Here is a 13,599-nt window from a genome sequence, read left to right on the forward strand (position 1 = left end):
GGCACTTGTGCAATGCAGGTTCCCTAGCGGGCACTTTGACTATGTAGGTTCCCTAGAGGGCACTTGGATGATATAGGTTCCCTATGGGCACTTGGACTATCTAGGTGCCCTAATGGGCACTTGGAATACGTAGGTTCCCTTTTGGACACTTGGACTATGTAGGTTCCTCAGCGGGCACTTGGACTATGTAGGTTAACTAGCGGGCACTTGGACTATCTAGGTTACCTAGCGGGCACTTGGACTATGCAGGTTCCCGAGCGGGCACTTGGACTATGTTCGTCCCTTCGCGGGCACTTGGACTATGTAGGTTCCCTATCGGGCAGTTGGACTATGTAGGTTAACTAGCGGGCCCTTAGACTATCTAGGTTACCTAGCGGGCACTTGGACTATGTATGTCCTCCAGCGTGCACTTGGACTATCTAGGTTAACTAGAGGGCCCTTGGACTATGTAGGTTAACTAGCGGGCACTTGGAATATCTAGGTTAACTAGCGGACCTTGGACTATGTAGGTTAACTAGCGGGCACTTGGACGATCTAGGTTAAGTAGCGGGCACTTGGACTATCTAGGTTAACTAGCGGGCACTTGGACTATCTATGTCAACTAGCGGGCCATTGTACTATGTAGGTTAACTAGCGGGCACTTGGCCTATCTAGGTTACCTAACGGGAACTTGGACTATGTAGGTTTACTAGCGGACACTTGGACGATCTAGGTTAACTAGCGGGCACTTGGACAATGCAGGTTCCCTAGCGGGCACTATGAATATGTAGCTTCCCTAGAGGGCACTTGGACTATGTAGGTTCCCTATGGGCACTTGAACTATCTGGGTTCCCTAACGGGCACTTGGAATATGAATATTCCCTATCGGGCACTTGGACTATGTAGGTTCCTCATTGGGCACTTGGACTATGTAGGTTCCCTATCGGGCACTTGGACTTTGTAGGTTAACTAGCGGGCCCTTGGACTATCTAGGTTACCTAGCGGGCACTTGGACTATCTAGGTTAACTAGAGGGCACTTGTACAATGCAGGTTCCCTAGCGGGCACTTTGACTATGTAGGTTCCCTAGAGGGCACTTGGACGATATAGGTTCCCTATGGGCACTTGGACTATCTAGGTGCCCTAATGGGCACTTGGAATACGTAGGTTCCCTTTCGGACACTTGGACTATGTAGGTTCCTCAGCGGGCACTTGGACTATGTAGGTTAACTAGCGGGCACTTGGACTATCTAGGTTACCTAGCGGGCACTTGGATTTTGTAGGTTCCCTAGCGGGCACTTGGACTATGTTCGTCCCTTAGCGGGCACTTGGACTATGTAGGTTCCCTATCGGGCAGTTGGACTATGTAGGTTATCTAGCGGGCCCTTAGACTATCTAGGTTACATAGCGGGCACTTGGACTATGTATGTCCCCTAGCGGGCACTTGGACTATCTAGGTTAACTAGAGGGCACTTGTGCAATGCAGGTTCCCTAGCGGGCACTTTGACTATGTAGGTTCCCTAGAGGGCACTTGGAAGATATAGGTTCCCTATGGGCACTTGGACTATCTAGGTGCCCTAATGGGCACTTGGAATACGTAGGTTCCCTTTCGGACACTTGGACTATGTAGGTTCCCCAGCGGGCACTTGGACTATGTAGGTTAACTAGCGGGCACTTGGACTATCTAGGTTACCTAGCGGGCACTTGGACTATGCAGGTTCCCTAGCGGGCACTTGGACTATGTTCGTCCCTTAGCGGGCACTTGGACTATGTAGGTTCCCTATCGGGCAGTTGGACTATGTAGGTTAACTAGCGGGCCCTTAGACTATCTAGGTTACCTAGCGGGCACTTGGACTATGTACGTCTTCTAGCGGTCACTTGGACTATCTAGGTTAACTAGAGGGCCCTTGGACTATGTAGGTTAACTAGCGGGCCCTTTGACGATCTAGGTTAGCAAACGGGCACTTGGACTATGTAGGTTACCTAGCAGGCACTTGGACTGTCTAGGTTACCTAGCGGGCACTTGAACTATCTAGGTTAATGAACCGGCAATTGGACTATGTAGGTTAGCTAACAGGAACTTGGACTATCTAGGTTAACGAACGGGCACTTGGACTATGGAGGTTACCTAGCGGGCACTTGGACTATGGAGGTTACCTAGTGGGCACTTGGAATATCTGGGTTCCCTAACGGGCACTTGGAATATGAAGATTCCCTATCGGGCACTTGGACTATGTAGGTTCCTCATTGGGCACTTGGACTATGTAGGTTCCCTATGGGGCACTTGGACTATGTAGGTTAACTAGCGGGCCCTTGGACTATCTAGGTTAACTAGAGGGCACTTGTGCAATGCAGGTTCCCTAGCGGGCACTTTGACTATGTAGGTTCCCTAGAGGGCACTTGGATGATATAGGTTCCCTATGGGCACTTGGACTATCTAGGTGCCCTAATGGGCACTTGGAATACGTAGGTTCCCTTTTGGACACTTGGACTATGTAGGTTCCTCAGCGGGCACTTGGACTATGTAGGTTAACTAGCGGGCACTTGGACTATCTAGGTTACCTAGCGGGCACTTGGACTATGCAGGTTCCCGAGCGGGCACTTGGACTATGTTCGTCCCTTCGCGGGCACTTGGACTATGTAGGTTCCCTATCGGGCAGTTGGACTATGTAGGTTAACTAGCGGGCCCTTAGACTATCTAGGTTACCTAGCGGGCACTTGGACTATGTATGTCCTCCAGCGGGCACTTGGACTATCTAGGTTAACTAGAGGGCCCTTGGACTATGTAGGTTAACTAGCGGGCACTTGGAATATCTAGGTTAACTAGCGGACCTTGGACTATGTAGGTTAACTAGCGGGCACTTGGACGATCTAGGTTAAGTAGCGGGCACTTGGACTATCTAGGTTAACTAGCGGGCACTTGGACTATCTATGTCAACTAGCGGGCCATTGTACTATGTAGGTTAACTAGCGGGCACTTGGCCTATCTAGGTTACCTAACGGGAACTTGGACTATGTAGGTTTACTAGCGGACACTTGGACGATCTAGGTTAACTAGCGGGCACTTGGACAATGCAGGTTCCCTAGCGGGCACTATGAATATGTAGCTTCCCTAGAGGGCACTTGGACTATGTAGGTTCCCTATGGGCACTTGAACTATCTGGGTTCCCTAACGGGCACTTGGAATATGAATATTCCCTATCGGGCACTTGGACTATGTAGGTTCCTCATTGGGCACTTGGACTATGTAGGTTCCCTATCGGGCACTTGGACTTTGTAGGTTAACTAGCGGGCCCTTGGACTATCTAGGTTACCTAGCGGGCACTTGGACTATCTAGGTTAACTAGAGGGCACTTGTACAATGCAGGTTCCCTAGCGGGCACTTTGACTATGTAGGTTCCCTAGAGGGCACTTGGACGATATAGGTTCCCTATGGGCACTTGGACTATCTAGGTGCCCTAATGGGCACTTGGAATACGTAGGTTCCCTTTCGGACACTTGGACTATGTAGGTTCCTCAGCGGGCACTTGGACAATGTAGGTTAACTAGCGGGCACTTGGACTATCTAGGTTACCTAGCGGGCACTTGGATTTTGTAGGTTCCCTAGCGGGCACTTGGACTATGTTCGTCCCTTAGCGGGCACTTGGACTATGTAGGTTCCCTATCGGGCAGTTGGACTATGTAGGTTATCTAGCGGGCCCTTAGACTATCTAGGTTACATAGCGGGCACTTGGACTATGTATGTCCCCTAGCGGGCACTTGGACTATCTAGGTTAACTAGAGGGCCCTTTGACTATGTAGGTTAACTAAGGGGCACTTGGAATATCTAGGTTAACTAGCGGACCTTGGACTATGTAGGTTAACTAGCGGGCACTTGGACGATCTAGGTTAAGTAGCGGGCACTTGGACTATCTAGGTTAACTAGCGGGCACTTGGACTATCTAGATTAACTAGCGGGCACTTGAACGATGCAGTTTCCCTAGCGGGCACTTGGACTATATAGGTAAATTAGTGGGCACTTGGACTATGGAGGTTACCTAGAAGGCAATTGGACTATGGAGGTTACCTAGCGGGCACTTGGACTATCTAGGTTAGCTAACGGGTACTTGGATTATCTAGGTTACCTAGCGGGCACTTGGACTATGTAGGTTACCTAGCGGGCACTTGGACTATCTAGGTTACCTAACGGGTACTTGGACTATGCAGGTAACCTAGCGGGCACTTGAACTGTTTAAGTTACCTGCCGGCTCTTGGACTATGTAGGTTACCTAGCGGGCAATTGTACTATCTAGGTTAACGAACGGGCACGTGGACTATGTAGGTAACCTCACGGGCACTTGGACTATCTAGGTTAGGTAACGGGCACTTTGACTATCTAGGTTACCTAGCGGGAACTTGGAATATGTAGGTTACCTAGAGGGCACTTGGACTATAGGTTTCCTAGTGGCCCTTGGACTATGTAGGTTACCTAGCGCGACTTGGACTATCTAAGTTAACGAACGTGCACTTGGACTATGTAGGTAACCTAGCAGGCACGTGGACAGTATAGGTTACCTAGCGGGCACTTGGACTATCTAGGTTAACGAATGGGCACTTGGACTATGTAGGTTACCTAGCGGGTACTTGGACTATCTAGGTTAGCAAACCGGAACTTGGAATATCTAGGTTACCTAGCGGGCACTTGGACTATGTAGGATCCCTATCGGACATTTGTACTACTTAGGTTAACTAGCGGGCACTTTGACTATCTAGGTTAACTAGCGGGCACTTGAACTATCTAGGTCAACTAGCGGGCCATTGTACTATGTAGGTTAACTAGCGGGCACTTGGCCTATCTAGGTTACCTAATGGGAACTTGGACTATGTAGGTTTACTAGCGGACACTTGGACGATCTAGGCTAACTAGCGGGCACTTGGACAATGCAGGTTCCCTAGCGGGCACTATGAATATGTAGCTTCCCTAGAGGGCACTTGGACTATGTAGGTTCCCTATGGGCACTTGGACTATCTGGGTTCCCTAACGGGCACTTGGAATATGAAGATTCCCTATCGGTCACTTGGACTATGTAGGTACCTCATTGGGCACTTGGACTATGTAGGTTCCCTATCGGGCACTTGGACTTTGTAGGTTAACTAGCGGGCCCTTGGACTATCTAGGTTACCTAGCGGGCACTTGGACTATCTAGGTTAACTAGAGGGCACTTGTACAATGCAGGTTCCCTAGCGGGCACTTTGACTATGTAGGTTCCCTAGAGGGCACTTGCACGATATAGGTTCCCTATGGGCACTTGGACTATCTAGGTGCCCTAATGGGCACTTGGAATACGTAGGTTCCCTTTCGGACACTTGGACTATGCAGGTTCCTCAGTGGGCACTTGGACTATGTAGGTTTACTAGCGGGCACTTGGACTATCTAGGTTACCTATCGGGCACTTGGACTATGCAGGTTCCCTAGCGGGCACTTGGACTATGTTCGTCCCTTAGCGGGCACTTGGACTATATAGGTTCCCTATCGGGCAGTTGGACTATGTAGGTTAACTAGCGGGCCCGTAGACTATCTAGGTTACCTAGCGGGCACTTGGACTATGTACGTCCTCCAGCGGGCACTTGGACTATCTAGGTTAACTAGAGGGCCGTTGGACTATGTAGGTTAACTAGCAGGCCCTTGGACTATCTAGGTTCCCTAGCCGGCACTTGGACTATCTAGGTTAACTAGAGGGCACTTGTACAATGCAGGTTCCCTAGCGGGCACTTTGACTATGTAGGTTCCCTAGAGGGCACTTGCACGATATAGGTTCCCTATGGGCACTTGGACTATCTAGGTGCCCTAATGGGCACTTGGAATACGTAGGTTCCCTTTCGGACACTTGGACTATGCAGGTTCCTCAGTGGGCACTTGGACTATGTAGGTTTACTAGCGGGCACTTGGACTATCTAGGTTACCTATCGGGCACTTGGACTATGCAGGTTCCCTAGCGGGCACTTGGACTATGTTCGTCCCTTAGCGGGCACTTGGACTATGTAGGTTCCCTATCGGGCAGTTGGACTATGTAGGTTAACTAGCGGGCCCGTAGACTATCTAGGTTACCTAGCGGGCACTTGGACTATGTACGTCCTCCAGCGGGCACTTGGACTATCTAGGTTAACTAGAGGGCCGTTGGACTATGTAGGTTAACTAGCAGGCCCTTGGACTATCTAGGTTACCTAGCGGGCACTTGGACTATCTAGGTTAACTAGAGGGCACTTGTACAATGCAGGTACCCTAGCGGGCACTTTGACTATGTAAGTTCCCTAGAGGGCACTTGGACTATAAAGGTTCCCTATGGGCACTTGGACTATCTAGGTGCCCTAATGGGCACTTGGAATACGTAGGTTCCCTTTCGGACACTTGGACTATGTAGGTTCCTCAGCGGGCACTTGGACAATGTAGGTTAACTAGCGGGCACTTGGACTATCTAGGTTACCTAGCGGGCACTTGGACTATGTAGGTTCCCTAGCGGGCACTTGGACTATGTTCGTCTCTTAGCGAGCGCTTGGACTATGTAGGTTCCCTATCGGGCAGTTGGACTATGTAGGTTAACTAGCGGGCCCTTAGACTATCTAGGTTACCTAGCGGGCACTTGGACTATGTACTTCGCCTAGTGGGCACTTGGACTATCTAGGTTAACTAGAGGGCCCTTGGACTATGTAGGTTAACTAGCGGGCACTTGGAATATCTAGGTTAACTAGCGGACCTTGGACTATGTAGGTTAACTAGCGGGCACTTGGACGATCTAGGTTAACTAGCGGCCACTTGGACTATCTAGCTTAACTAGTGGGCACTTGGACTATCTAGATTAACTAGTGGGCACTTGGATGATGCAGGTTCCCTAGCGGGCACTTGGACTATATAGGTTAATTAGCGGACACTTGGACTATGGAGGTTAACTATCGGGAAATTGGACTGTCTAGGTTACCTAACGGGCACTTGGACTATGTAGGTTAATTAGCGGGCACTTGGACTATGTAGGTAACCTAACGGGCACTTGGACTATCTAGGTGAGGTAACGGGCACTTGGACTATCTTGGTTACCTAGCGGGAACTTGGAATATGTAGGTTACCTAGCGGGCACTTGGACTATAGTTTAACTAGCGGGCACTTGGACTATATAGGTTACCTAGCGGGCCTTTGGACTATGTAGGTTACCTAGCGCGACTTGGACTATCTAAGTTAACGAACGTGCACATGGACTATGTAGGTAACCTAGCGGGCACTTGGACAGTATAGGTTACCTAGCGGGCATTTGGACTATCTAGGTTAACGAATGGGCACTTGGACTATGTAGGTTACCTAGCGGGCACTTGGACTATCTAGATTAGTAAACCGGAACTTGGAATATCTAGGTTACCTAGCGGGCACTTGGACTATGTAGGTTACCTTGCGGGCACTTGGCCTATCTAGGTTACCTAACGGGAACTTGGACTATGTAGGTTTACTAGCGGACACTTGGACGATCTTGGTTAACTAGCGGGCACTTGGACAATGCAGGTTCCCTAGCGGGCACTGTGAATATGTAGCTTCCCTAGAGGGCACTTGGACCATATAGGTTCCCTATGGGCACTTGGACTATCTGGGTTCCCTAACGGGCACTTGGAATATGAAGATTCCCTATCGGGCACTTGGACAATGTAGGTTCCTCATTGGGCACTTGGACTATGTAGGTTCCCTATCGGGCACTTGGACTATGTAGGTTAACTAGCGGGCCCTTCGACTATCTAGGTTACATAGCGGGCACTTGGACTATCTAGGTTAACTAGCGGGCACTTGTACAATGCAGGTTCCCTAGCGGGCACTTTGACTATGTAGGTTCCCTAGAGGGCACTTGGACTATATAGGTTCCCTATGGTTACTGGGACTATCTAGGTGCCCTAACGGGCACTTGGAATACGTAGGTTCCCTTTCGGACACTTGGACTATGTAGGTTCCTCAGCGGGCACTTGGACTATGTAGGTTATCTAGCGGGCACTTGGACTATCTAGGTTGCCCAGCGGGCACTTGGACTATGTACGTCCCCTAGAGGGCACTTGGACTATCGAGGTTAACTAGAGGGCCCTTGGACTATGTAGGTTAACTAGAGGGCACTTGGACTATCTAGGTTAACTAACGGACCTTGGACTATGTAGGTTAACTAGCGGGCACTTGGACGATCTATGTTAACTAGCGGGCACTTGGACTATCTAGGTTAACTAGCGGGCACTTGGCCTATCTAGGTTACCTAACGGGAACTTGGACTATGTAGGTTTACTAGCGGACACTTGGACGATTTAGGTTAAATAGCGGGCATTTGGACAATGCAGGTTCCTAGCGGGCACTATGAATATGTAGCTTCCCTAGAGGGCACTTGGACTATGTAGGTTCCCTATGGGCACTTGGACTATCTGGGTTCCCTAACGGGCACTTGGAATATGAAGATTCCCTATCGGGCACTTGGACTATGTAGGTTCCTCATTGGGCACTTGGACTATGTAGGTTCCCTATCGGGCACTTGGACTTTGTAGGTTAACAAGCGGGCCCTTGGACTCTCTAGGTTACCTAGCAGGCACTTGGACTATCTAGGTTAACTAGAGGGCACTTGTACAATGCAGGTTCCCTAGCGGGCACTTTGACTATGTAGGTTCCCTAGAGGGCACTTGGACTATATAGGTTCCCTATGGGCACTTGGACTATCTAGGTGCCATAATGGGCACTTGTAATACGTAGGTTCCCTTTCGGACACTTGGACTATGCAGGTTCCTCAGTGGGCACTTGGACTATGTAGGTTTACTAGCGGGCACTTGGACTATCTAGGTTACCTATCGGGCACTTGGACTATGCAGGTTCCCTAGCGGGCACTTGGACTATGTTCGTCCCTTAGCGGGCACTTGGACTATGTAGATTCCCTATCGGGCAGTTGGACTATGTAGGTTAACTAGCGGGCCCGTAGACTATCTAGGTTACCTAGCGGGCACTTGGACTATGTACGTCCTCCAGCGGGCACTTGGACTATCTAGGTTAACTAGAGGGCCGTTGGACTATGTAGGTTAAATAGCAGGCCCTTGGGCTATCTAGGTTACCTAGCGGGCACTTGGACTATCTAGGTTAACTAGAGGGCACTTGTAAAATGCAGGTTCCCTAGCGGGCACTTTGACTATGTAAGTTCCCTAGAGGGCACTTGGACTATATATGTTCCCTATGGGCACTTGGACTATCTAGGTGCCCTAATGGGCACTTGGAATACGTAGGTTCCCTTTCGGACACATGGACTATGTAGGTTCCTCAGCGGGCACTTGGACTATGTAGGTTAACTAGCGGGCACTTGGACTATCTAGGTTACCTAGCGGGCATTTGGACTATGTAGTTTCCCTAGCGGACACTTGGACTGTGTTCGTCCCTTAGCGAGCGCTTGGACTATGTAGATTCCCTATCGGGCAGTTGGACTATGTAGGTTAACTAGCGGGCCCTTAGACTATCTAGGTTACCTAGCGGACACTTGGACTATGTACTTCCCCTAGTGGGCACTTGGACTATCTAGGTTAACTAGAGGGCCCTTGGACTATGTAGGTTAACTAGCGGGCACTTGGAATATGTAGATTAACTAGCGGGCACTTGGATGATGCAGGTTCCCTAGCGGGCACTTGGACTATATAGGTTAATTAGCGGGTACTTGGACTATGTAGGTTACCTAGCGGGCACTTGGACTATGTAGGTTAAAGAACCGGCACGTGGACTATGTAGGTAACCTAACGGGCACTTGGACTATCTAGGTTAGGTAACGGGCACTTGGACTATCTTGGTTACCTAGCGGGAACTTGGAATATGTAGGTTACCTAGCGGGCACTTGGACTATAGTTTAACTAGCGGGCACTTGGACTATATAGGTTACCTAGCGGGCCTTTGGACGATGTAGATTACCTAGCGCGACTTGGACTATCTAAGTTAACGAACGTGCACTTGGACTATGTAGGTAACCTTGCGGGCACTTGGACAGTATAGGTTACCTAGCGGGCACTTGGACTATCTAGGTTAACGAATGGGCACTTGGACTATGTAGGTTACCTAGCGGGCACTTGGACTATCTAGATTAGTCAACCGGAACTTGGAATATCTAGGTTACCTAGCGGGCACTTGGACTATGTAGGTTACCTTGCGGGCACTTGGCCTATCTAGGTTACCGAACGGGAACTTGGACTATGTAGGTTTACTAGCGGACACTTGGACGATCTTGGTTAACTAGCGGGCACTTGGACAATGCAGGTTCCCTAGCGGGCACTATGAATATGTAGCTTCCCTAGAGGGCACTTGGACCATATAGGTTCCCTATGGGCACTTGGACTATCTGGGTTCCCTAACGGGCACTTGGAATATGAAGATTCCCTATCGGGCACTTGGACTATGTAGGTTCCTCATTGGGCACTTGGACTATGTAGGTTCCCTATCGGGCACTTGGACTATGTAGGTTAACTAGCGGGCCCTTCGACTATCTAGGTTACCTAGCGGGCACATGGACTATCTAGGTTAACTAGCGGGCACTTGTACAATGCAGGTTCCCTAGCGGGCACTTTGACTATGTAGCTTCCCTAGAGGGCACTTGGACTATATAGGTTCCCTATGGTTACTTGGACTATCTAGGTGCCCTAACGGGCACTTGGAATACGTAGGTTCCCTTTCGGACACTTGGACTATGTAGGTTCCTCAGCGGGCACTTGGACTATGTAGGTTATCTAGCGGGCACTTGGACTATCTAGGTTGCCCAGCGGGCACTTGGACTATGTACGTCCCCTAGCGGGCACTTGGACTATCGAGGTTAACTAGAGGGCCCTTGGACTATTTAGGTTAACTAGAGGGCACTTGGATTATCTAGGTTAACTAACGGACCTTGGACAATGTAGGTTAACTAGCGGGCACTTGGACGATCTATGTTAACTAGCGGGCACTTGGACTATCTACGTTAACTAGCGGGAACTTAGACTATCTATGTTAACTGGCGGGCACTTGGACGATGCAGGTTCCCTAGAGGGCACTTGGCCTATGTAGATTCCCTAACGGGCACTTGGACTATGTAGGTCCCTTAGCGGGCACTTGGACTATGTTGGTTCCCTATCGGGCAGTTGGACTATGTGGGTATCCTAGCGGGCATTTGGACTATCTAGGTTACCTAGCAGGCACTTTGACTATCTAGGTTAACTAACGGGAACTTGGACTATGTAGGTCCCTAGCGGGCACTTGGACTATGTGGGTTACCTAGCAGGCACTTGGACTGTCTACGTTACCTTGCGGGCACTTGAACTATCTAGGTTAACGAACGGGCCCTTGGACTATGTAGGTTAGCTAACAGGAACTTGGACTGTCTAGGTTAATGAACGGACACTTGGATTATGGAGGTTGCCTAGCGGGCACTTGGACTATGTAGGTTACCTAGCGGGCACTTGGACTATCTAGGTTAGATAACGGGTACTTGGACTATCTAGGTTCCCTAGCAGGCACTTGGACTATGTAGGTTCCCTAGCAGGGCTTTGACTATGTAAGTTCTCTAACGGGCACTTGGACTATGTGGGTTCCCTAGCGGGCATTTGGACTATCTAGGTTACCTAACGGGCACTTGGACTATGTACGTTACTCGGGGGCATTTGGACTATGTAGGATACCTAGCGGATACTTGGACTATGTAGGTTCCCCATCAGGGACTTGGACAATGTAGGTTAACTCTCGGGCACTTGGACTATCTAGGTTAACTAGCGGGCCCTTGGACTATGTAGGTTAACTAGCGGGCTCTTGTACTATCTAGGTAAACGAACGGGCACGTGGACTATGTAGGTAACCAAGCGGGCACTTGGACAGTCTAGGTTACCTAGAGGGCACTTGGAAAATCTAGGTTAATGAATGGGCACTTGGACAATGTAGGTTACCTCGCGGGCACTTAGACTATGTGGGTACCCTAGCGGGCATTTGGACTATCTAGGTTACCTAACGGGCATTTGGACTATGTAGGTTCCCTAGCGGGCACTTGGATTATGTAGGTTCCCTTCTTGCACTTGGACTATGTAGGTTTCTAGCGGGCATTTGGACTATGTAGGTTACCTAGCGGGCACTTGGGCTATGTAGGTTCCCTAGCGGGCATTTGGACTATCTAGGTTACCTAACGGGCATTTGGACTACGTACGTTACTAGTGGGCATTTTGACTATGTAGGTTACCTACCGGATACTTGGACTATGTAGGTTCCCCATCAGGGACATGGACAATGTAGGTTAACTAGCGGGCACTTGGACTATCTAGGTTAACTAGAGGGCCCTTGGACTATGTAGGTTAACTAGCGGGCCCTTTGACGATCTAGGTTAGCAAACGGGCACTTGGACTATGTAGGTTACCTAGCAGGCACTTGGACTGTCTAGGTTACCTAGCGGGCACTTGAACTATCTAGGTTAACGAACGGGCACTTGGACTATGGATGTTACCTAGCGGGCACTTGGACTATGGAGGTTACCTAGCGGGCACTTGGACTATCTAGGTTACCTAACGGGCACTTGGAAGATGCAGGTAACCTAGCGGGCACTTGGACTGTTTAAGTTACCTAGAGGACACTTGGACTATAAGTTAACTAGCGGGCACTTGGACTATATAGGTTACCTAGCGGCCCTTAGACTATGTTGGTTACTTACCGCGACTTGGACTATCTAAGTTAACGAACGTGCACTTGGACTATGTAAGTAACCTAGCGGGCACTTGGACAGTATAGGTTACCTAGCGGGCACTTGGACTATCTAGGTTAGCAAACCGGAACTTGGAATATCTAGGTTACCTATCGGGCACTTGGATTATGTAGGATCCCTACTGGACATTTGTACTACTTAGGTTAACTAGCGGGCACTTTGACTATCTAGGTTAACTAGCGGGCACTTGGACTACTAAGTCAACTAGCGAGCCATTGTACTATGTAGGTTAACTAGCGGGCACTTGGCCTATCTAGGTTACCTAACGGGAACTTGGACTATGTAGGTTTACTAGCGGACACTTGGACGATCTAGGTTAACTAGCGGGCACTTGGACAATGCAGGTTCCCTAGCGGGCACTATGAATATGTAGCTTCCCTAGAGGGAACTTGGACTATGTAGGTTCCCTATGGGCACTTGGACAATCTGGGTTCCCTAACGGGCACTTGGAATATGAAGATTCCCTATCGGGCACTTGGACTATGTAGGTTCCTCATTGGGCACTTGGACTATGTAGGTTCCCTATCGGGCACTTGGACTATGTAGGTTAACTAGCGGGCCCTTCGACTATCTAGGTTACCTAGCGGGCACTTGGACTATCTAGGTTAACTAGCGGGCACTTGTACAATGCAGGTTCCCTAGCTGGCATTTTGACTATGTAAGTTCCCTAGAGGGCACTTGGACTATATAGGTTCCCTATGGGCACTTGGACTATCTAGGTGCCCTAATGGGCACTTGGAATACGTAGGTTCCCTTTCGGACACTTGGACTATGTAGGTTCCTCAGCGGGCACTTGGACTATGTAGGTTAACTAGCGGGCACTTGGACGATCTAGGTTACCTAGCGGGCACTTGGACTATGTAGGTTCCCTAGCGGGCACTTGGACTATGTTC

This window comes from Tenrec ecaudatus, chromosome 4, assembly GCF_050624435.1.
Source record: "Tenrec ecaudatus isolate mTenEca1 chromosome 4, mTenEca1.hap1, whole genome shotgun sequence".
Taxonomy (NCBI): Eukaryota; Metazoa; Chordata; class Mammalia; order Afrosoricida; family Tenrecidae; genus Tenrec; species Tenrec ecaudatus.